Below are 26666 nucleotides of genomic sequence, written 5' to 3' on the forward strand. Positions count from 1 at the left end.
CCTCAGCAAATCTACTAGCTTCCTGACCTTCAAACAAATTAATCATGTTCTCGGTGATATAACCATGATGTTCTCTAAAATGTCAGCTATGAAACTGCCTGCTGTACTTCCTCTGCCCTGCAATACTTTTTGATGGAAGAAGAAATGAATAATTCATATATTTTCCTTTTTATGAGAAGAAAGACTTGGTGAAAAAGATAAGAAATCAGAGAAGGCACAGTGGCAGCTACAGGCTGGATGTGACTGGATATTCTAAGAGGAAGCTATGGAACAGAGCCTGTCAGAAGAACCTGAGATCAAATGATAAGGACTCTTCCAGTCAGCTTCATGATTTGAATCTAGAAAACAGTGAATTAATGTCATACCATAGTCTATTGATCTCATGATGTAGTTGAATATAATCTTCCTTTACTTCAAAAATATTCTTGAATGTTCTCTTACACATAATACCATGGTAGCCCATTGGAGCTGTGAATTCCATTGTATAACACTATAAAATGTCTAAGCAATGGTATAAGTATTGAGAACTTGCTCTTTAAGGAATGAGTTTGAGGACTAGAGGAATAGTTCACAGTGCTTGCTGCTCTTGCAGAGGACCAGAGTTCAGTTCCCAGCACCCACACTGAGCAGGACCCTGTAAACTCCAGCTTCATGGCATCCAATGCCTTTTCCAGGATTCCGTGGGCATTGTATTCACATGTATACCCACTCACAGACAGGCACATATCCATGGAACGAAAAAATGAAATAAATCGTTAAAAAGAAATAAACAGGAAGAAATTCATTTTATCATTTAAGTCAATGTTATGCAGAACTTTTATCAAATACCTGCCACCATTAAAGATAAAATGATTGAAACACACAGTCCCTGAATAAGCAATAGACTCATTGGCACTTGTTTATAGATATTTTGAATCACAATGCCAGAGTTCTCAGCTTCGCCACTGCTGTTCTTTCTGCCTTCCCTCCACAATGCTTTCTTTCTTGGAGCCTTGCTAGCCCTTGTCCTCACATGACTAAGCTATCTTGAGTCTTTTCTCAGCATGGGACACTCCCAGGTGCCACCCACCCAAGCCCAGCAGAATGAGAAGGGCAGAAATAATGAAAGGACTGTCAACTGAAGAGTCAAGTAGACCTGTCACTATTCTGCTTAGTCTTGAGATCTCTGAAAACATTTCCCATCCGTAAAACACGCGCAGACTCAAGGTTAAGGTGCTGAGAGCCCTTTCCCACCCTAGAATGCAGACAGACTGACATACCAGTTAGAGTTACTACAGAAGAGAGGGGTTAGCAGATGTTCCATGGTACCAGAGCCGCTACTTTCTCTCCTACCCCATCCTGACAGGCTGTAAACACTAAATGTTCTAAAATATCTTAGACGCATAATCTCTAATTCCATTGGGAATTTATGTTGGCTCTCCTTCATGATGTCATACTTGTTTCTGTTTCTTTTTTCTTTTTATTTATGCATACATGTAAAAAAAAACTAATAAAGTGGATAAAAGACTTCCTGGACATCAAGCAGCTCTTACAAAACAACATATCTAAAGATTTTAAAGCAAAGGGAACAAAAGCATATGGAATATATTTAGCCTAAATAAACAAGTAACATGTGGAAGAAATGAGACAAGAGAGCGTAGTTTGGGTTTATTAAACACAGAGCATTTCATTATGTTAGATGTCCCCAGAACGCGGTTGCCTTCAGCACTCCCGCTCTACAGCAGGGGGCTGTTTCTATGGAGCCTAGCACTCCTGTGCACTGTGCGATACTTTTCACTTGCCTTGGGATGGACAGAAAAAGACTTGCTCCAGGGACCCCTCACCTACAGAAACCTGCAGGCAAGTGCCAAGCAACCAACCAGTGCCAGAGGAGGAGCTGAGTGGACATTCTGCAACCATGCCACAGGACTGGGGAGGTAGTTCCGTGGTGGAGGCTTTGCCCAGCATGCATAAGGCACTGGTTTTGACACCTTCCAACAAAAACGACATCACATGTAGCAAGACTAACAGCCAATTAATTTGCATAAACACAAGAATCCAGGTCAGTTTTCTTACTTCATGTGGGTTCCAGGAACTCAGACTGAGGTCATTGGGTTTGTGTGACAAGTGCCTTTATCTGATGAACTATCTCAGTGACCCTAAAAATTTGTCCTCTGATCTCCATACATGGACTATGGCATGTGGGCACCTGCATATATGCATTATGCATACATACACACACACTCTCACACATCATCATATCATCATCATCATCACCATAACGGCAACAATAACTGTCTGCATCATCATGCCCAGCTTTTTTGTTTGCTTGGTTGTTTGGTTGACTGGTTGACTGGTTTTCTGAGACAAGGTATCTTTGTGCAGCCCTGGCTGTCCTCTGTAGATCAGGCTCCCTCAAACTTAGAGATCCACTGGCCACTGCCTCCCAAGAACTGGGATTAAAGGCCTGTGCCACCATGGTCCGGCCCTCGTGCCCAGATTTTTACTGAAGGTTGGGACTCTAAGCTCAGGTCTTCAGGCTTGCTCAGCAAGAATTTGGCCAGATGAGCCATCTCCTTGCTCCCTAAACTTCCAAATCTTGGTTCTGTTGTTTGAAAATAATATCAGGTATTCATTTATATCACATACTGAAGGCTTTTGTGACATCACTACCAGTTCCTTCAGAATAAGGCAGAACACTGTATCACTTTGAGAAGCATTTGTACACACACATGTTTAGAGATGACTGGTTCCTGGCACATTTAAAATGAACAGATACGGTGCTGCTTATGGCAATTCCACTTGCTCCTAATTTGATCTAAAAAAGAAAGAGAAAATCCAACAGATGTCTAGATTCCCTTTCTGGACTTTGCCTGTGAATGTATACATAAGATATAAATTAAATGCCAAATGTAGGTGTTCTGATGACAAGCTCTTAGCGTATTATCACAGGCTATTTACCCTAAATAAAAATAGGCTCAAATTGGCTTCACTGGGGCTGGGCTTGGGACCTTAATTCAGAATTCTATTCCAGTATCACACCATGCCACATTCCTCATAATGCTCCTTTGAGAAATGATCAGACTTAACTTCTGGAGTGCATTTGGGCCATACTCAAAAGCTTTCAACAGTATCTCCTGCTTCGGACATTATCCTATGTTTGCTGTTTAGTCGCCCCCTCTATCTGTCTGTATCTGTCTCTGTCTCTGTCTCTGTCTCTTTATGTCTCTGTCGCTCTGTGTGTAACATATTGTGATTATATTTTACTTACTCTGCCAATATTTTATCATGTTTACATAGCATCAGATGGGTCATAAAAACAGCACATGGAAATAAATCACCTCTAGTCTAAAATAGCAATTATAGAATTTCTCTGTTTGGAATGAATAAATGAAACTATAATGTAAACAAGCTCCATTACTAACGCTTCCAATTATGAACTGTGACATATGTAAAATAACTGTAATACAATGAGGTAGATTAGTTTTATTTTAAATAGAATTTTCATGTAGCATTTCCCTTAACTGTTATTTATCAGTTAATTTAGCCACATAAATTTTATGGCTAAGGTGTGTCTTTTGTTCTTCAAAGGCTGAGCAGATTTTAATTTTGCTGCCAGCAAAACTAAATTTGAGGAATGGTAGGAATCATCCTTTAAAAATTGCAAGCCCCAGATTTCGTAACAAAATGATAGTGTCATTACATGTTTGGCAAGAGTGGAGATTCTGTGCCACATCCTTCATGTACATTTTCCTTTATGTGGCTAATTCTTTCCAAATTCCACCAGAGTGGAGAGAACTCCTTTCCTAACTGGGCTCCTTTCGGCTAGCCAAAATGTTTCTCAGACTTCACTGTAGACCACATGCAGCCCCACCATCAGGAAAGCTATCAACAGCATCCAAAAGCAGTTACAAGTTCATCTGCTTCCTACAAAAGTGACTGCCTTGTCCCCACTTTTTACACACCTCACTTTGACTATATTATTACATTGCTAAGTGCTTCATAGCACATTACAAAAAGTACATGTAGGAATAAGTCATCCAAATATGCATCAGTGTTTTCACACACATACACAGAGAATTATCATTTTTAAATCTATGTTACACTAAGTTATATAATAAATGGCCAAGAAATAAACAGTTTAACTGGAGAAAAGAATGACCATTACAGCTGTGTCTCCCTTCCTAGAGGAGGAAGGTGAGTCAAGACTTCTAGATCTGAGGATCAGACTTGGGGATCAAAAAAAAAAAAAAAAGTCCCTCTGAAAAAACAAAACAGATGGCAAGAGTACCGTGCCACCAACCCCATCTGTATTACGAGCGGAGCCTTGGTTTATGAAGAGATGGTTGTCATGACAATAAGCATTTGAGGAGAGTTCTGGAGAAGCTGATGAATTTATGAGTGTCTCCTAGCTTCCCAATTTTCCAAACACACTGAAAACCACCCCCCATCCCCAAGTAAACAATTCTATTACTGCTTGAATTGGTTGCAATTATTCTATGGAGATGCTAGGAAATTCTGAATATCTCATGTCACAGTCCTCTTGGGAGGGACAGAACAGTTCTCTATTCTGTTGTACCACAGCTTGAAGATAAACTAGGTTTTTTTTTTAATTTTTATTCAGCACAAGCAATTGTATTAACTACAGCTTAATTCCCCCTCCCTCAATCTCAGAAAGAAATCAATTTCAGCTTAAATGACAAATGGGAGTGAGTGAAAGAAATTGTTTTCCAGTTTTTTGAGAATAGATTGCAAAGTAAAGGACAAAAATATTAATAAACTATAAAGTACCTAAGACTGTCAATTTAAGTGCTTGTCAAATGGACAGGGAGAGCAAACACTACAGAGTGAATTGGAGTTAGCTCACAACTAGCTCAGATTGGATGCACTTGGAAAGACAACAGGCACTTGTCCTGGGAACACACACTTCCCCATCTGTCCTGAAGCAGACCTGCAGCACATCTCAGAGGCCTCTGACATCAGCCTGAGGTCTGCTACCCAGGTGAACTGGCTAAACACTACAAATGCCACCCACACAAGACCTCAAGAGGAAAGTAGGCCTTCTCCTCTTTGGACAGACCCCCCAAAACAAACAAACATCAGTGACTTCCTCCTACTCCCGCTCAGCTCAAGTCTCTCACTGGGACCCAAATTAGTACCAACTTGTAAATTCAGCAAGGCATTTTTTTTTTTAAAAGAGTCAGATTCTTCCATAATTTTACTGCAACTCATGTCACAGTGGGACTTTCCTAGGGTAAAACACAGATGTCTCCGACAGGCTGAGTAGCAAGCGCACAATCATACATCAGTGGAGACTTGAGATGACAAGCCAGAGTCTGAATACCGAGACGTTGCGTCAAGTCCAGGGTCCCACAGGCATATGGTAGTTGAGGAGGGCTTATTGAGCAAAGATTGTTTTGTCCCTTTTAATCATCCCAGCTTCACACTTCTCACCATCCTACATAAATTTCAGCATCGAAATGAACACAAAAGAATGATTTCCACTCCTTTCTCCAGGTACCTGATGTTGCTGATTACTAAATGTGATCACATTATTCCAGAAAGAGGCCATAAAGAGATTACTTTTCTTTTATCCCTTGTTGGTTTCTTTTATGAGCCTGGTTGATCTTGCCACGTCAGTGGGGATTTGGCCAGACCTGAAAAGTCTTTATGTGCTGGTGACCTGGGAAGCAAGATTTCTCCCTAGCTCCGGGCAGCAACCACCTTGGGAGAGATGAGTTCCCAACCACAGTGCTGACTGCCCAGAGACGATAGCAGGACCACAGACATACTCGCTCATAAAGACTGGCAGGTCCTAAGACACTTAGTTGTTTAGTTTCCTAGATCACCATCACAGCATGCTACCAACTGGGTGGCACTAACCTGGATTAAAGAATATCTAGTTCTTGAGGCAGCCAAGCTCTTTGTCCTGAGTGTTTCAGGCCATATATGTGAGATAGTCTGGAATCTGTAGGATTACCAAAGAAGATTAGAGAGAAAGAAAGAAAGAAAGAAAGAGAGAGAGAGAGAGAGAAAGAAAGAAAGAAAGAAAGAAAGAAAGAAAGAAAGAAAGACGAAAAGGAGACCCCATGAAGCCTCAATAATATAAACTGAATGAAAGGGCAAGATTTCTAAATACTTGAGAAGGTAGGGGAAGAGGTCCGAAGTCTTGGTACAAGGATGTGATTGAATGGCATTGAATGGCACTCTTACTCTACATCATGAAAGACCAGAAGCTGACCTACAGGAACACTGCTTTATTCCAGGATAGAACTAATGGGGTGTCACTTTTCTCAGACAATGCCAAAGTAAAGAAAACCATCATTGTTTTCCAGGAAATCCTAATTTTAGTTCATGTTTATGTAAAGGAAAAAAAACGTCTGTGGGCTATCTTCTCAGAATTCTACATGTCTCAATAGGAATTTTGACTTTTCCAACATGACGTAAGATATTATAAAAATGCCAAGTCAGTGATAGAGACAATAAGCAATATTTGGTTTCTGGCTTGTCACTGGTTAGTCACGTGACCTTTGGTGAATTAGTCAGCTGTATACTCTCTGGTTATTAATTTTTATTTTATTTTATTTTTTAGTCAGCAGACAAAACAGTGGGCCTGATTAGGATATTTTAACACTTATATAATTGTGCCTTGTTCAGGTTAACCCACACTCCCCTACCCTGTTCCTCCTTCCCCTCCCCCTCACCTTTTCCTTCCCCCTAATGGTCTCCTTTCTGCCTTCATGGCTAATGGCTCTTTTAGAAATGAAAGTATGAATTGCTTTGGGATTCAGAATATTCCTCTAAACAACGAGAATTACAACACATCTGTAAGGAAACTGTCAAAGTGCCTGGGACAAACTGGTGGCAGATGAGCAAATGGTACTGTCATTGCTGTTCTTCCTCATCCTTCCTCGTGCATCAAATGTCACAAAGGGGTTAGGGCACCTGAGCATATTTTCCCACCTGAGCCCTTTTTCCCTACCCTGCTTTTGCTCCATGATGTCTCTGTCTCTGTCTCCCTCTCACTCACTCTCTCCTATGTGTCTCTGTCTCTCTTTCTCTCCTGCTATGTGTATGCCTCTGTGTGTGTACATGTACCTGTATGGGTGTGCATGAGTGTGGAGGTGAAAAGTCACTGTCATTCGTGATTATCAAGCATTTTCCACCTTCCTTTTGACACAGAAATCCCCCGTTCAGCTTGACCACCTAGCCAGCATACCGTGGGATCTTCCTGTCTCCATCTTCGCCGGCCTGGGATTACACCCGGCTTTTTTTCCCAGCATGGGTTCATGGAATCAAATTCAGGTCTTTGTTTTTGTGTAGCAGCTACCATACCCACTGAACCGTCTCCCCAGGTCCTAAATATGTTTTAAATCAATAAATAGTATTATACTGGAACCAATTTCTTCTTTAGAATTCGTGGGCTCCTAATTAAGGACCCTGATAGGGTAATGACGGAAGTAATTGACTTCTAGGCAATGAGACTGCACCAGAAGGTTCTTAGGTCCTTCTGGAAGAACGGAACATACTTTGTCATCACATATCTTATCTTGGATGTAGACAACAACAACAACAACAAAAAAAAAAACTAAATGAAAATTTCATCTATATCATGTCACAAATGGGGCATATGTTTCTCCATCCTCTGCTGTTCTTGAAATGCCCTCCATAAGATCACTGAAGATCAGAGGGCATATTACATATGCTTGGGAATGTAAAAAAAAAAAAAAAAGAGACCAGAAAAAGGAAGCAAGAAGATGGACTGACAGGACTGCTGCTCAACACGCTCAAAACCTGACCTGTGGGACTCACCCAATGATTCCTTTTATAAGTTATTAAGAGAAACTGAAATTATTAATTTCTTTACATAAATTTTTATGTAGGTAATGTTGAAAATTCATCCATATTTGAAGTTTAAAGGTAAATGCCAATTTTTTTGTTTGTTTTTTCTTTTTTTCTTTTTTAGTTAGGCCAGGATGGTTTGAAACTCTCTATAAAGGCCAGTCTGACCTGGAACTCAGAGATCCACCTGGGTCTGCCTTTGAGTACTGGGATTAAAGGTATGTCCAACTTGTGGCAATTCTTAAACTGAAGAAGTTACTAATTTAATAAATTGGGAAGTGACCTGGAGATTCTCAAAAACATATTTCTTCATATGTAAAAGACAATAAAGAAAGTAAAAACTATGACTAAGAAGTCATACAAATAAATTCTATCTTTGACTTCTAAAATGTATTTTTTAAAAAATGTTTTCATTATTAACTCAAAATTTTTGAGTACTAAAATATAAGTTATTAGTGATATTGACCTTGAAAATGAATGCTCCTCAGCTTGCAAATCTCTCATAAAACTTTCTCCAATAATTGAAGTTTTCTCTAATGCTTGATCCAAGAACTGACCAAGAAACCAAGAGCAAATGACCTTCCCTCAGCCCTTCACTTTGACCCAAAAATCAAGAGAGTGATTGAAATAGATGATGTCACTATAAGATTGTCCACTCAGACATCTCCGTAAAATATCTCTGAATTCTAACACGAAACCATCTTGGATACAGATGAAAGTCATATTTCAGAACTGGAAAGCAATGATAAAACCATCTGTTTCCGTTACTACAGCTGTGAACAGACACCATGACCAAGGCAGCTAGCTTCTAGAAGAAGACATTTAACTGAGGGCTTGGTTCCAGCTTCAGAGGGTTAGGCCATGATCAGCATGGCAGGAAGCATGGTGGCAGGCAGACAGACATGACCCTGGAGTTATAGCTGAGAGCTCACATCCTGATTCTCAGTCAGGAGACAAACTGGGCCTGGAATGAGCTTTGGCAACAACAAGGCTTGTCATCATGACACGGTGGTTTGAATGAAAGTTTCCCCTATAGTCGTGGGAATGTGAAGGCTCGGGTCCCAATTTGTGGCACTGTTTGGGGAGGTTTAGGTGGCATATCGCACCCTTGCCGATGGCCTTACATCACTGGGGGTGGGCTTTGACATTAAAAGCCCCAGGCCACTTCCAGTTTGCTGCTAATACTTCCTGTGCTTGGGGATGGAGAGGTGAGCTCTCAGCTTCCTGCTCTTGCTGCCAGGCCTCTATGGGACTCTTACACCTCTGGAACCATAAACTGCCTCATGCATCATGTTTTGTTACAGCAACAGAAGAGCGACTAATGCACATGCTACAGCCCATTATGACACATAGTTTTTGTTTTGTGAATCTGTTTAAACCAAATGTAAGTTAGTGCTGCAACTGCAGCTTGATTGGCAGAGTTTTGCCTAACATGCGCGAAGCCCTTTGCTTAATTCCCAGCACCACATATACTGATACAATGATGTATGCCAGTAATCCCAGAATCCCAGAGGTAGAGGCAAGGAGATCAGAAGTTCAAGGTCATCCTTAGGTACATAGCAAGCCTGAAACCAGTCAGGATTACTTGAGACCCTATCTAGAAAATAAACAAAATAAATTTAAATGTAAAATGTCTCCAACTTAAAACAAAATAGAGATACTAAGAAATCCAAAAGCGTGTCCAGAATAAGCAAATGAGAAAAATGCCAACAAAAAAAGCAGCATTGCTAGGATGTCTCTCCTCATTTCTGAAAGACTTGGGCACGGGGTTGGGGGTGGGCAGAACATGCCACCAAGTGTTTTTCCCTTCCCTTCCCTGCCGCTTCCTTGAAGCCTTCAGGCTGGCAATAGCCTTCAAGCTCTTCCTTTCCTACCTCACATTCACGTTTTCTTTCTTTCTTTCTTTTTCAAAACGGCCATGATTTAAATTTTGAACTCAGAAAATTTCAGATACCTTTTGCCCTGCTAAAAGCAGTCACTGTCAGGAAAGAGGCAGAAAGTGGAACAAGAGTTTGTTGGAAGAAATACCCTTGGTTCTCATGTCTATTAGCTTCTGGTAATTGTAGCTCCTGGCACTTATTTCTCAGGGTGAGTTTTTCTCCTGACACATTAAAATTAACAGACATAATGGAGTTTACTTGTCCATCTGAAGTTCCTACAGCTGTAACATCAGTCTTCCAGGCACTGTCTCTGCCTCACTTTGCAACACCAAGGATATGATGTTTTATTTTAATCCTTTTATCAATCTAAAAATCAATTCAATGTTCCTGAGATTGCTACACACACACACACATACACACACTTATTCATATTCTTTAACTTGAATACAAAGGTTGTGCTGGACCATTTTCTCATGTCTCACATTTTATTTCTGGAAGGTCTACCACAGAAATCTTCATTTAATTAGTAGTTGATTAGTAAATCACATGTTAATTGAACATATTCAAAAGAATTGTATTGTGGTGAAATTCAGAAGCTTTCATCACAAGGAAATCTTCCACAAGGATTTCCACAAAGATCCTGGGATTCGCAAAGGTAGGGCGGGCCAACCAAAACTATAGCAATCAAATGTTACCCTCAGTGGCTTTCTTTTGAATTGCTTTTTGCTTTGGTATGATTTGGTCAGACCTGGAAAGGCTCCCAAATGGGGAGAGAAAGGTCCTTAGTGCCTCATCTTGTTATCTGAAATAAGAGAGTAACATCTTCAGATGGTCTTAAAACTTTCTGCCCACTGAAGTTGTTTTCTGTTTGTTTGTTTTTGTCCTTAGCTGGCAATGAGAAGACATTACTGTGTTTGAAATGACCCCAAAACAACAGAATTCTTTGCACTCCATCTGGGACACTTCCAGGTTCAAGTAATCAAATCAAAATGACAAAAGTCTTTCTCTGCCCTGCTAGATATTTGTTGAAAGCCCATTATATTCTAGGTACTGTAGTAAGGGCTGGAATTTAGTGTCATTTCATGTGCTTCCTATACTGAGATAGATTTTACAGTTTCACCTGCTATGCATGTGCTTACTGCTCTTGATTGCTTGGACATGAATGATACACAGAGACATGTGACATGACCTCAGCGTCTATCAAAACCTAGCAAGATGAGACTCAGCAGCTGTTCTGGGACAAAGCACAACTGCAAGCTTATAAGTGTGAGAGAGGAGGAGAGCTGTTGTCAAATGGGAGAAGAGCCGACTGCAATTGCAGAAAGACATGAATGATGACAGTGAGGAAGGGGTGGTAATGGTGCATTTTGGGTAAAGAGGAGCAGAAACCACAAAAGCATCTTAGGGATTGGGTAGCAGAGGTATACACCTGGAAAAGGAAATACTAACCTAAGTAGAATCTAGACCAGCTGGGAAGAACCTCCAAGCCTTAATGGGGAGTTTGAAGGTGATTCTATGGTAGCTACTGCAGTGATCTCAGCAGGGGTCATTGAAGTCCTTATCCTTCATAGGCAAGTAAGAGGCTGTTCCTTATACCACAGGGAATGAAGGAAATACACAGTGAATGAAAAGGCACTGATGGTCTTGATAGACAATATCAAAGAAAACTTCAGATTCTGTGTAAAGCAGAGCTGAGTGCCGGAGATCATCGCATCAAGGACTTGTAGCCTTGGCTGCTTTACAGTGGAAACACCTTCGAGAAATACACAACTTCCCCAGGCTTGTTTGAGCAAAGAACATAACGAAAAGAGAGCACTTCCCGACAGAAGTGTCACGATGAGTATGTGAACGTGGGCTGAGTCTGACCATCATTATCAAGGTGGTGAGATGGGTTTGAAATAAATGCATCTGTGCCTCTGTGCTCCTCAACTTACTCTGAAATCTTTGCTACTTGTGTTAACTAAATAACAATAACAATGATAATTCAAAGTTCAAAGATTTGACCCAAACAAGCATAAGTGAAAAGAGAGAAATTATATATAAAATGTATTTAGGATATCTATGAGGAATGAAAATGTTGTTGTAAGATGCAGAACATGAACCTCACATCATAATCTTAACTCAAGATGGCTTTCCAGCCCATATGAGATTTTTTTCCCCAACTATCACTTCATGCCCACACATTTGTCTTGCTTTTTGCCTAATGAGTGCCATATACTTCCTGACATATAAATTGTGGCTGCATTTCTGGATGGATGGATGATGGGATAAAGGATGGATAAAAGGAATGATGGAGGACAGTTAGGTATGGCAGAATCACTTGCTCTCCTAGCTATGGAATTCTGGTGGGCTCAGGATTTTACCCTGGGCTGCCGCTCATGCTTGTAGGCGTGTTTTTGTGCCGAGCTAGAGCCCTGTGGGCTCACTCCAATTCCTGTATCTACTCCACCCAGTCCCCCTGCTCTTGTTTCCTCCAAAGCAGACTCCATATTTGAGTTTGGAAAATGCTCAATGCTTGTGGGGGATACAAGGCATAAAAATATTCTCCCTACCCCTAGGAAAGTACACTATTCAGAGATCATTTATAAAGATTGATTTTTATATCAAGATAAGAAACTTGTCTTGGAAATTAGGGAGATGGAACATTTCAATGACCATTTCTCAAGTGAAAATACCTGAAGAAGGGGGAAAAAGATCAGGTTTATGTAATTTTCTCCTTGCTTATTCTTTTTCTGTTTCAATGATTATCTGATTCTTCGTGGAGTCAAACTGAAATTCTTACTTTTTCATCTTGCTAGACAGCTGCTGGTAAATGGTTAACACGCTGGTAACATAGATAATGTAATGTATTTGTATCTGTTTCCTTCCTGGGAAATTGACAATCATCTGACAGAAAGAGTATAGATAAATTACTTCATACAGAGCACACCAAATGTGACATAATGTTAGCCTAGATCATCTGCTTTCATATCATTCCTTTGTCATATAAAGAAGTGAACCTTGTCTGTAGCAGAATGCCTAGTATTGCTTTGTCATAAAAGGAAACCCATCTTCCTGGGTGTGTTGCTGGATGGTATACTGACATCATTTTATTAACTTCATGGAGCCTAGAAGGAGCCTCTTCTCAGGTTAGTAATCACTCAGGTCAACTGTGCAATATACATCTACATAATGCGTATTGAGAGCAGGTATGTATAAGATGTGTGAGACATACAGTTATATAAGGGTTACTTTATATATGTGTACACACATATATATAATTTCCTTATGAAAAATCAATATTTTAGAATACAGAACAGGTTATCTATCATATAAATTAACCATCTAAGCATATGTTGACTCATTTATGGCATCAAGTTATTTCAATGTACGTCACAAAAAGTTTTTTTTTCTTCATCTTATCTTTAAAACCTGTGAATGGAGACTCCTCTTATAACATTTAGTATTTCAAGTAAAAAACACAGACACCTATGAGTTATATATGTGTAGCCACACAATGCAGCCTGCTTCCTTCCAGGCACTGCAAATACTGAACGGCATACAGTGTGTCAGACACATGTACATGAATCTCAGTGCTCTCTGCTTCCTCGGATTCTAGTCTCCTTTCTAGTCATTTTTCCTTCTCTGGCAGTGGAGTATCTGCCAGAGATACTGGAGTATCAGTTTTACACATGAGTTACAAAAAATTCACATTCCTATAAAAGCATAAAACTTCCCAGTAAAACTGAAGAGACTACTTCTCACAGAAGAATCCAAATACTTCCAGCAACACACAACCTCCCATTATTGCCCGATGAGCCTTCATCTCTCAAGTGACTTCCAAACTCTACATGGTAGTGGCTTTGTTCCCAAGAATATCTCTTAGTGTCCCTGTAACGCGAAAATATATTTCTTTCCCATCTTTAAAACTTTTTCCTGTTACTGCCTACATGCCAGGTATAATGAAAGATAAATGATGGGAAAGCCATGTAAGATGGAGCTGGAGAGATGGCTCAGTGGTTGCATTTGCTGCTCTCAGACAACCTGTGTTTTCCCAGCACTCACATGCCCCCTAACAATCACCCTTAACTATAATTCCAAGATACCTGATACTTTCTTTTGGCCTCTGTGGGCACCAGGCATGCACACGATACACATACATTCATGCAGGCAAAGGCTCACACATATAAATAACAATAAATAAATCCTTAACAGGTTAAAAACCATGTAGAGACAGCCTGTGCTTTGCGCCCCAGGAACCACTCAGCTACCAAGATGTAAACCAAGGGAAATAAACCGGCAACAAAAGAACATGTGTGACACGAATTAGCTTGAACAGTCAGATTGGTGGGACAGAGGTAGATTAGAGGCTACCAGGGAGGGAGGAGGGATAGTTACTGTCTAATGGACTAAGAGTTTCAATTTGAGATGATGAAAAAGTTCTTCAAATGAATGATGTCAGTGTTTATGCAATATTCAAGATGCCAAAGGCTACACCTAAAATGGCTAAAATGGTAAATTTGTGTGCTATGTACATTTTATTCACAATAAAAACACGTTTCAGAGTATAACAGGAAAAATTTAAAAAGTGGAATGTGCTTCCCAACTAGCTGGTGTGAAAACACAACCATAACAGAACAACCAAATTGAGGAATTTGGAGACATTTAGCCTGGTGTTGGTTGGGGACAACCCTGGAGGAAGTGACCTGCTTCCAATAGTGAGGAAACAGAGAATCTGTCCAGGTTTCCAGGGAAAGTAGTTGGTGGGATTAGAGGAGAAGGAGCCGTGGACACTCTCATGAGCGTAGACTGCCTGGAAAGGCAGGAAACTTTCATTTTTACTGGGTAATTCGAGGACCTAAGTGCTGAAAAAAATGGTATGAGAGAGAGTTGAAGAGGTGTGGGGTATTGGATGGACAGTGGCTGCAGTGGAGTCAGAGGAGGATAAGTAAGAATAGAAATGCCACAGAGAAGTCCATTGCCTTGCATAGTAACAAAACCCAAAGACAGGAAGCGAGATGGGTACAAGCTTTTGTTCCTGAGAGCAGATGGTTTCCTGACTGGCTGCTGGCCCTCAAGCCCTCCAACAAGCCGGACTCCTAACCAGGTCAGAGCTGATTGTGTCTCTGAAGCTCTCCTTCAATATAATTTATGATCTTTTCCCTTTCTGTAAAGTCTTAATATTTGACCACCGTCTTCTTGTTCCTAATGATAAACTGTTCTGGGACTTACTTCCCTACTGTATGTATTTCAAGCCCTTCAAGGGCAGAGGACTCAAACTGTTTTCTCTCTTGAAGCATCTTGCAGGTGAAATTAGAAAGTCCTTTTCAATATTTTCAAATAGGAATTCTAAGGAAAAACGAAACATAAAACCCAATTCTGCAGAAGAAATACTCTCTCCTGAGAAATAAGTCATACATAGATAATAAAGTTCAAAGACAATAAATTGTGGTTCAAGATCTAGACCTCAGTCAGCATTATATCTGTTCTAGAAGTTAATTTGTTGTCAGTATAGAATTAATGTGAAATGGCCTTTTTCCTCAACCTTCACCTTGCATTACACTTACTAAATGTGTGGATGAGGAGTGTGTGGTGTGTTTGCCATGAGTAGCTTGAGTGGAGAGTCAATCCTCTCCTACCCACATGAGTTCTGGAGATTAAACCTCGGTTATCGGAATTGGCTAAATGTACCTCTATCTTTTGAGCTATTTCTCTGGCTAAGCGTTTACTTTTTTCCCCAGAGGGAAAAAGAGATAGTTTATTCTGAAGCCAATAAATGAATGGCCATGCCCCTAGAACATAGGTTTTGGTTTCCCCAAAGACTGTGTTCCAATGTGGAAGTAGTTTCATGGAATGTTTATGGTAATAGAAACTAAGGAAGTTATAAATCAAGACATTTTAAAAGTGCACTGGTGGAAACATCAGAGAGATGGCTTGCCTTGTGATGGGGGCATATCAATACATGCATGCAATAACAATTAATAAAAAGGGACACGAATTTGAAAGAGAACAAGGAGGTGCATATTGGAGGGTTTAGAGAGAGAAAAGGGAAGGGAGAAATGGTGTGATTATATTCTGACTTCAAAAAGAAAAGAGGTTAGCGTACTAAATTGGACTCAGAATATTTGGGTTCCTGGTGGAGAATTCTTGTGTGGATTTTTAACAATGAGCTTAATTCTTCTTGCTTGTTTATTCGTAATATACAATACCGCTCCATATGTCTGTTTAAACATAACCTCTGCTGTGGTTTGCATAGTTTGTTCCTGAAGAGAAGGTGCTGAAAACTTAATCCCTAGTGAGACGATATTGAGATGTTACATGACCTTTAAGATGTATGTCCAAATGAGAGAAGGCCTTAAAGGGATTAACATCCTTCTCAAAGGATGATCAATTTGAGGCTCTCACTATAGCATCCTCTCCCATCATGCGGTCTCTTCCTCACATACACACACTTCTTCCTCTGTTATGACCCTACCTGCAATGGTAGAGACATCTAGATGAGCTCTTGCAGATCTAACTCTTTGGTATTTGGCTACTCAGCTTCTAATACTGTGAATTCAATGGATCTGCATATGCCCCTCTTGTAATTACATTCACCATCTGAGAGGGTGTCTCCTGTGGGACTACACTTCTGAGTTTCTCTTGTTCCTGCATCTATGAACCATCATGCCACAAGGTCTTCTCAACTGACTGGGCAGAAAAATGTGTGGGTCAAGGCCAAAGCTACCAAGAAGGATTCAGCATCTAACCTCTTCTTCCTCAAGCTAGATACACAGGGCTTCAAAAGCCAGATACAAGGCTACATAAGACAGTGCCATCCAGAAGGAAGAGGGCTGCTTTCCTGAGACACTATATAGAACAGAGCCACAGCTCTACCAGATACCCAGAAATGAACTATTCTGTGAGAAATTAGTAAACTTCTATCAAAATCAATCATTTAAATTTGAAAGCTTTGCTAGGACGGCCGACATTCTTTTCAAATAAATAATGTGCATTTGTGTTTTCTTTTCCTTTTTCTCTCTGCACAACATACCTACAGATAAATGGATGCACACACTTAGTTCTCCAAAATGATCTTACTTAAAAGGTTGAAATATTGCACTGGTAACAGCTGATCCTGATCTTTAGCACCTCTCAAAAGATCTTCAAACTACAAGCTTCAGTAAGTTTATATTTGGCAAAGGTATAACTATGACTTATTGTTATTCATATTTTTAACTTTGCTAATCAGTCATTCAGATAATACCACATTAATGTCTCAAGATCCTAAGAAGTGTAGTTGTATAGACATACAGGAAGCCTACACAGTATTCCTGAATGTGGAAATGAACACAGCTGGGAAATAAAAGATGCAGGTATAAGAACTTAGTGGATATAGCATAAAATCTTGAACTGGAGTTATTTAAGAACAATTTCCCAACATACAAAAGATATTGGTACTTAGTGTCCTCTGTAGAAAAATTTATCTTCAAATCTGAAAGTCCCAGGAATAACTCTTAAGAGAAATACAAAGTGTAGCTTTGTTCAGTCCAATATACGTGATAAGAACTGTGTCCAAACTGAAATGCCTGTGTACTGATCCTCAACATGACCAATATGGTTTCTGCCATGCAAGAGGAGAGTGTAGGACCACAGAAGAGGGCAGGGAACAGAACACGTGTTTGTTACCCTTCCCTTACCAAACAAACACAAAACATGGAAAATAACTCTAACGGAGACAACACAGCTTCCAAGGGGCAATGCCATAGAACGGGAAAATACATCAAGCTCAACAGAATTAGCAAATCTACGCACAAAACTTTGACTTTAAGCCTTGACAGAAACCAATTAAATGTAAGGAGTAAATAATGGAAGCCGGTATTGTGGCCATCCAATCACATCGCTCGTGTACCGACATTTGAGAGACTCTCTCAATTTCAGAACAACACTCAGAGTGAAGTCTAATCTTGTGTTTATCATTAGATGCTTTTTGCTTCTGTGGAAAGCAACTTAAGCCAGCAATATTTTTACCTATAATGACTTAAAATGGTTTTCAAGTTGGTCACGTTTTAGGCTTAGAGGGAACTACTACTAGAGTATATTTTTCAAGTTCCTTCTAGAGAAAGGTATAAGAAAACAGTGATAATAAAAATGCGTATGCTACGATCACAAATATACTTATTCAACTTTAACTAAGTAACATTGATTTTGGTTTGGGACATGTATTTAAATTATTTTATCCACTAGATGATATTTATAACTGAGACAGGAAATACACTTTTCATATTTGGCTTACTTAATGGGTCTTAAACTGTATGTTCCTGGGATTTAACTGGGCAAGCGCTAGGTAAAGAAGTAATTAAATAAAACATTCATATTTCATTCCCACTTAGAGCTCTTTAACATAATAAAGGGACATGACGCCAAATAGCCAGCAAGGAGGGAAGTGGCTCATTCTTCACAGAGGCTCAGCATGCAGGCACACAGTCTTTTAGGAAGAACCTTTATCACTCACAGCTGCAATCTTGCACAATAATGTTGGTGAAAGTCCTAATCAATGTACCAGACTTGACTGTTCTACAAATGAAAAGAAAAATATGATACACTCCTAAGAACTCATATAAATAGAAATAAACCTTTACAACTATCTTAGGCTTTTAATTTCTTTCATCCCAAACAATGAGCAGAAGAGCTACTATGTTTTCTCTCTATTTGAAGAAAAAAAAAGGTAGACGATAGATGAATAAATGAGATGTTGATATAAATAAATTATAGATAGACAGGTGTGGAGAGGGATATAGATGGAAAGATATATAGATAAATTATAGATAGATAGATGAACAGACAGATGTAGATGGATCTTAATGAAAATCCATAATAACAAGACAACAGGTATTTAAAAGACATTAGTATGCTTTTATTGCTTAGCATACATAGATCAAAACTTAGTAAAATAATAAAAAACATGCAAAAAAGGGACAAATTCTTAAAAATGTTCTCACCTCAGGTATATAACAAACCCAAGAAAGGATTTCAGAGGAAGCAAACTGAAAGTTGCATATAGGCGGATGAGATGGAGCATTTGAAATGAAGCCCAGCCAGTACCTGGAGTTTAAAAGCTCCCATTCAGAGCAGACCCCACTGGACCCAGGCTGAAGGATGAGAAAAGAAAAGAAAGTCTACAAAAAGATGTCAGAGAGCCTCCTGAACACATCTCCCAGGCTAGACCTTCTCGTTCATAGGTGAAAAGGTCAGGGCAGAGGTATTGACAGATAGTTCTGCTCTGTATGAAGGGTAGATACCCCTCCCAAACATTCACACTCCCTGATTGAGCTTCAGGAAAAGTGAAGAAATGGAAAGGGGGGAAAGAAAAAGAAAAGGGAAAAAATGATTTTCATCTTTCATAGCAAAAAGTCAGGACAATCTAGAAAATTAACATGGCTAGTATCTAGACACAGGTAAATAATTGAAAATGATGTAGCTACCAAGAGAACTGTCCTAATGTGATTTCAATTGACAAAGATACTGAAGAGAGTACATTAGGAGACTTTTCCATTAAATATCCAACTACCCTTCAAATGTTTTGGGGTCTTATACACAAATCCCCTTGATTTTCAAAACTATATTTTAAAAGTATTTGTTCTACAAAATGCTGCACATTTCTCCATTTAATCATATTTTATAATTTATAATAAGGTGCACTTTGGTTATTCATTTTTATAACCTCACCAATAGAGATCAATGTTTCTTATAGCAATGTGCCTGGAGAAGAGAACCTGAGATGAATGTAAATAGTTACAGGAGCAGAGGAGACCAGCTAGTGCTCTGCTCCCTTAAACAATGCTATTTTTACAATACATAAAGAGAGAGAGAGAACCAGAGCTTGCGTTGAAGCTTTTATCATCATAGACTTTCGCATTAATTTTATTTTTAAAATAGTGAGTTAAAAACTGTCTTGTAAGACTCCCTGTGCTCTGCCCAAAGTTGGGCTGTGAGTCTCAGCATCTGCTTCAATCCCCTGTTGGGTGAGTCATTTCAGAGGACCTTCTAGAGTAGTTTCCCATCTTGTTTCTTCTCTTTTACTGCTTCTGGTGTCTATCCTGTTTGCCATTCTGAATGAGATTTCAGTATCCTCCCTAGGGTCCTCCTTGTTTAGCTTCTTTAGGGCTGTAGATGGCTGTTACCTCATTCAGGATGATCTCTTCCACCCATTTTTCTGCAAATTTCATGATTTCCTTGTTTTTTAATAGCTGTGTAGTATTCCATTGTGTAGATATGCCACAATTTCTGTATCCATTCCTCAACAGAGGGACATCTAGGTTGTTTCCAGATTCTCACTATTACAAATAAAGCTGCTATGAAAGGAAGGAGTGAGAATAGAGGGAGATGGAGGTGACAGGATACACATAAGGAAACCAACAAAATTAAAAGATCTGAGCCCAGGGGGTCCTGCAAAGAATGATGCACCAATGGAGGACCTTGCATGGAGAGGACCTAGACCCCCTGCTCAGATGTGGCTGATTGGCAGTTCAGTGTCCATGTGGATCTCTGAGTGAGGGGAGCAGGGGCTGCCTCTATCATGAACTCAGTTGCGTGCTCTTTGATCACTTGCTCCTGATGATGCGGCCTTGCCAGGCCACCAAGGAAGAGGATCCAGGCAGTCCTGATGAAACATGACAAGCCATAGGCAGACAGCAATAGTGGAGAACTCCCCCTTTCAGTGCACTAGGGGAAGGGAATGGGGAAAAGAAAGATGAGTGGGACTGGGGCAGTTGAGGGAGGGGGCTTCAATCAGGACATGTAATGAATAAATCGTGAAAAAAATAAACATAAAAAAACTACCTTGTATATAGAGTCTTATCTTACAGGGTTTTGTTTTGTTTCATTTTGTTTTTTTGCCCAAGACTAGGGTGCCACATTTCACCTATTTCCTTCTTGGCCTGTTCCACAGCCAGGAAAGGTACCCATACCCACCCAACTCCACATCAGCAATGATAAAAGCACTCAATTTTCTCATCCCAAAGTAGCACACTAGGAACTTAAGCAATGAAGAATATGACCAAGAAAATTAACTTCTTACATCTCATGCCTGAGAACAAGCAGATCCCCAACTATAGTTACATTCAATCTAGCCTGAAACCTTCTCCTGTTCCTTATAACCCTTCAAAAGATCCACTACCTCCTTCTGTAGGAGATAATCTTTTTCAAAGATAGAGTTCCAAGTATCAGACCCAACAGCACGGCCATCCTACCAGGGAGAACAGTGTCAAGGCAGTCTGTCACCATGAGCAGCATCGTACACGAACCGACACTGAGTGACGTGTTTCCTATATTCCGTACTTTATGTGGTATTATATGCGGTATTCTATTCACATCATATCCCGTATGTGGTGGGAGTTTTCAGGCATCTTAGTGATGAAAAAGCTAAGGACGAATGTGATTGAGCCACTTGGGAAAAACTACACAAGGGAACAGACCTTAAATCAAACTTCATGGACTGTTTCCTTTAAAGTCATCCCAAGGTACCCATGCATGGTGAGCTCCAGTTAAAGAACATTCAGAAGAGAAGGAAAAACCAAGTGCTTTTTAGAAATCATTGGTGATTTCGCCCTGAGCGACTGCTTCATGGAAAGAGGGGCCAAGCAAAGACAGAACATGACTATATTCTGAAAAGAATATAGTGAAAAGAAGCCTCTTCTGAAGAAAATGGGCATCTCCAGATCTGAGACAAAGGAGCAGAATGACAGAATAATACTCACAAATAATAGTTCCCCAGTGCACAAATTGCACAGCCTGGAGGGGTGGGGGTGGGGAGCCCAGGGCTAAGGCTGGGCTGTCCACTGAGACAGAGCGAGCGTATAATGATGGAGGTTAAAATCACCTTGTGTGGGAACTTATGCAGAGGTGCCACAGTTGCTGATTTCAGCCCAGGTTCAAGTGCCAAAACTGATTACCAAGTTTGTTATTTCTAGTATTTTGGCTCTCAAAATGGATCCTGCTTAGGCATGTTATTTCTTCGTACTTGGGTTTGAATGGCTGTCCCAGCTTTCTATAAAATGTCTCTGATTTTTACCTTAACCTTCATTTCTCCAAAAACAAAGGAAATTTTCTGATAAATGGGAAGTAGCCTTAATAAAGACACCCATAAAGGGGGAAAAAATAACGCATGCAGGCTAGATTTTAGGAAACAATATCTGTCATTAGAAAGCTGAAGAGAAGGCTAAAATCACCATCATGGATGACAATAAAAATCTTTGCTGAATAGCTTAAAACCAGGAAGGCAATCGTGCATGGAACAGTCCAGAGACTCTCTCTAACCTCTCTAGGTGTGCCAGTTTACTCTTTTCTGAGATTTTGGTTGTTTGATTTTAAATGTTCTGGCTGGTGTGTTTGTCTAATCTGTGAGGAGAGTTACCTGCAGCAAAGCAATAGACACAGTCTATAGAGCTGAGAAAAGAAAACGTTCAAATCCAGGGACTTCCCGGGGACTCAGGACTGTAAAGTGAGATTGTGAGGGCTCTGTTCTACTTTTTTTTTCTCATGTGTACATGTGGTACATGTGTGAGTGAGTTTGTGTGTGTGTGTGTGTGTGTGTGTGTGTGTGTGTGTGCATAGACCCAAGGATTATAAGAGTCTTCTTAATGGCTTGCCACAAAAAATTCTTTCTAATATTTGAAAATAGAAAAACCATAACCTGAACATAGAATACTGATGGCGATTACTGGAGCTGGGAAGGGGAAAAAGGGATAGTAGATTTAAGAAGTCTAGATTTGATTCATGCATATTGTATTGCTTGATTAAAGTAGAACACTGCATGTCATTAATATGTAAAACTAGTACATGTTAATGGTGTGGGTGTGTTTTGGGTCCACATACCGTGAGCATGTGTGCAGAGGCAAGAATTCTACCGCTATTCAGTTTTTGACAGAGTGTCTCCATGAAACTGGAGCTCAGCAAATGGCTACACTGCCTATCCAACAGCTTCCTAGCATCTGCTCATCCCCAGCTCCAGGACGGTGACCTGGTATCACATACGGCCGCGCTGCACCCTGCTTCTACGCAGACGCTGGAGTTCTGAACTGAGGTCCTCATGAGTGCACAGCCAGCACGGTCTATGCAGCTCGCTCCCATGCGAATCCCTGAGGTGGTTGTTGTACACTGGAAACAAGCCGGCAACACAGTTTGCTCGTAGCTCAAAAAAGAACAAGAAAAGTTTATTCATGAGGAGACTGTGAAGCTGATAAGACAGAAATCTGAGCCACCGGAACAGACAGCATTCTGGTATATTATCTATCTCCACCTCTGAACAAATGGTGCCAGGAAGGAGATTTAGACTCTGAGATTCTTGATCTCAGAGACTGTGTCACAGAAACCCTGGTACCAGCCAGACAATGCACTTAATGTATGCTCAATTAATTGCTCTTAATCAAATGATTCCCTTTAATTGAATCAAGCTATTCAGGCTTTCAAGAGCTTGCACGGTTTCCCTCCCCACTCCGCCTGGTGAACTTCTATTGATCTTTCTTCAAGACCCACATCTTTTGTTTCTTTTCAACTCTCTTCATGCCTCTATTTCAGCACTTGCTAGACTGTCATTCTAGTCCTACAGTATCCAATGGAGTAGCCATTGCCATTGGGCATTTGTCAGTGGTTTTTGTTTTTTTTTCAGCCCTAGATGTTAACTAATCAAAATACACGTTACATACTCTAGTGAAAATTTAACATCCACATTCAGAAAGGAAATTAGTAAAAAGTGCAAACTTGATTTCAAAGACATTACCAAACAAAATCTGAGAAATGGTTGCTATATAATATTTTATATTGATTACATGTTGAAATACAAAGATTTTCTATATTAAACAACAGATAAGATTGCCATTAACTATACTGGGATGATTTTCTACTCCTTTCATAGAGCTACTGGAACATTTAAAGTTACTTGAGGCCTGAATTACTATGGCTCTAGCAGACAAGCACTGTTCTGGCCTCTGTATGAATAGTTTTCAGATGCTGCTCACTAAAGTAAGAACACTACATGTAAAGCCTATCGAAGCAATAAAACAGCCAGTGGTCCTAAGCCGAGTCATGCAATATAGTCAGGAGTATATTTAAAGAGGGATTTGGACCAGTCTCTCAAGTTCGTGAGTCCCATCTCCTCCGCCTTCCTTTTCTTCTTTCTGTCTGTGCATAGTTCATCTGGTTGGGGGTGCTTTAGCACGTTCTTGTCTTTGTCAGCTTTTCATTGCTACCCTCTTACACACAGTAGCGTTCATCATGTGTTTTATTGAATTAAACACAGAGTGAATGAGTAAAGTAAGGTTGTAAAAATACGCTTGTATCCTGTAGAGGAATTTGCATAATCTCAATGTCAAGTTAAACAAAGATAGGGAACAAAAATGGGCCATAATTTGCCTGGGACCACGGCACAACTCCTTATCTTGGCATTTAAAATTGACCTAAGAAACTACTCTGTTTTTAAGAAGAGGGCTCCTGATGAACATGAAGAGTACTAGTCAAAGATTCATGTGTCCAAGAAGACTGACAGCTCAACGGATCGTGTTGAATAAGGTTTAATGTACCAATAGAATAAGGGACATTAAATATTACCTGTTTAAATTTTTATAGTTCAATATTATTAGAGATGCAATGATTTTATGTAGACATATTTAACATATTTCATAAAATTTAATAGATATTGTTCATATATTTCTCAAGTCCATTTTATTGAACTTGGCCTGTCATCAAAAAGGTCTTACATTTAAATATGAAGTTGTTTTTCAAGGACAACTATTTTTCTGGTTCTATTCAAAGAAAGGAAATCAAACACTTTAGTGTATATTTCTCTTCGGTTGAAGGTGTCTGTCATATTGTCTTTTATTGTCACTTATTCTACATAAGATCAAACTCAATTCAATGCCACAAAAACTGGTGAAGTGCTAGCTAGGTAGCACTTACTATGCATGGTAGAGCTTATTAAAAAGTAAATATTAAGACCATAAACAAAGCCAGGCATGCTGGTGGACACCTGTAATCCCAGCACTTGGGGAAGCAGAAGCAAGTGGATCTCCGAGTTCAAGGCCAGCCGGGTCTACAAAGTGAGTTCAGGACAGCCAAGGCTACACAGAGAAACCCTGTCTCAAAGGGAAAAAAACAAAAGACGATAAGCAAGGAAGTTCTCCAGATCCCTGAATGTATCCTGTCTTTTCTCACTTACACTGCGCTAAAGACAAGTCACTGGTATAGGAAAGGCAATGGCGGGGGTGGGGCAGGGGAAAATACAAGTTTATAAGGAGTCAAGCCGAGATGAGATGCTCCCGAGCCTTGAAATGGAGATACAGAAGGAGCAGGAAGAGTGAACCGCTGTCCAACTGAAAATAGAAACTCAGAACACGTTGTCCAGGACGTGAGGAACAAAGCATGGCTTTAGAGTTCATGATCTGGTCATTCTTTCTAATCATTAGAAAATAAAATTAGTCTCCTCCTAAGACACCTGCAGCCATTTGAAAGCTTCACATAAAAGTCTGGCTTGCAGGGCTTATCTAGCTGACCTTTTGGGCAAGATAACCCAGACAGACAGTGCTGTTCAAAGAGCTCCCAGTCACACTTAACTCTCCCAAAGAGTTATTGTTAGGCTACCTAAAAGAAGAGAGATGGTTTAAGACTATTTAAACAAAATACATATTTTAACCCATTTAGGAAAAAATATTGTATTTTCATGTATTGCTCCTCCCCTACACCAAAGTCAAGAAATGGTGCTTGAATTGTTGCCAGCCACCAAAAATTACTCAGAGCCCTGTAGTGACACATGCAAGAGAGAAGACGCTGGGAAATTAATTGCACAGTTTTATTTTGTTTTGTTTTTGTAGAGTCTAGCAACTTCTTTAGCCAGTGTCAGGAGGAGTGTCACAATTCAAGAATGCAAAGGGAAAGATACGAGCTGGAATGCAGCCGGCCATCTGAATTCATTATTTTTTTCCTAGTAAAACTGGCATGCAGCAGGTTCCAAGAAAGCCAATCACTTACCAACATTCTAAGGGTTCTTTCCTTCCGACATAGGCACTCCAAAATGTGACAGCTGAAAATGCATTGTCTGAATCATTCCACTCAGCAAACATGTAATAAAATGTCATATGAAATTTTATGCATAGAACCAGACAGTAATGTTACATGCAACTCATCAATTTGATTACTTCCAAAGTGAAAGAACATGCAAAAGTGGAGCCAACAGTCCATCCTCTCCACACGTCGTGAGCCCAGCTTTTGTCTGCTTTACGTTATGATTTTTTACTTTTTCGGGGAATTTCATACATGAGTACCATATTTACATCATTTCTAACACTCCCTTTCCTACTCTTCCTGTGACTCACCAACTCCCTCTCAAATTAATGACTTCTTCTTTTACAATTATTATTGATACATGTGTGTGTGTGTTTCTCATATGTATGTGATTTTAGGGCTGACCACTTGGGATTGGATGTCTTATCCTGGGGCTCATCCCTGGAGAAACTGATTCTCCCTTTCTCTACAGCCATTGAGCTCTTCATCTAGGGTTGGGGCCTCACCTTAAAAATGAATTTTAAAATCAGCCATTTTTACAGATGAATTTTGGTGATATACCAAACTATTGAATAAACTGCAAAGTGATTTTTTAAGATAAGTACCACTCACAAAATAAAAATTAAAAAGATAAATTACCAAGAATGTTGATGAGACTATTTTTAAACTAAAATTGAAGAAAATTATTTTAAAAGCAGCTTGTATTGCTGAAGGTGAAGACAATGAAATAGACTTTGAATATGGAGTAATTCTTTAAAAATATTAAAATAAAAATATCTGTAGGTACTCTCTTCGGCAGCACATATACTAAAATTGGAATGATACAGAGAAGATTAGCATGGCCCCGGCCCAAGGATGACATGCAAATTCATGAAGTGTTCGCTATTTTTAACTTGAAAGAAAAATTCTCAACTTCATATGGAAAAACAAAAAATCCAGAGTTGTCAATAC

At 39.7% G+C, this 26666-nt stretch overlaps 1 protein-coding gene and 1 non-coding gene across 3 annotated transcripts in view; one reads left to right on the plus strand and one right to left on the minus strand.

Moving 5' to 3' along the window:
• Esr1 (estrogen receptor 1) overlaps positions 1–26666 on the minus strand; it is a 370708-nt gene that overhangs the window by 74491 nt on the left and 269551 nt on the right. The gene's annotated exons all lie outside the window — the stretch shown is intronic.
• Positions 26499–26605, plus strand: LOC132649629 (U6 spliceosomal RNA). The gene has a single exon (XR_009588113.1). It is a non-coding gene; the product is annotated as a U6 spliceosomal RNA (small nuclear RNA).

The sequence above is a fragment of the Meriones unguiculatus genome, chromosome 20 (genome assembly GCF_030254825.1).
Source record: "Meriones unguiculatus strain TT.TT164.6M chromosome 20, Bangor_MerUng_6.1, whole genome shotgun sequence".
Lineage (NCBI taxonomy): Eukaryota > Metazoa > Chordata > Mammalia > Rodentia > Muridae > Meriones > Meriones unguiculatus.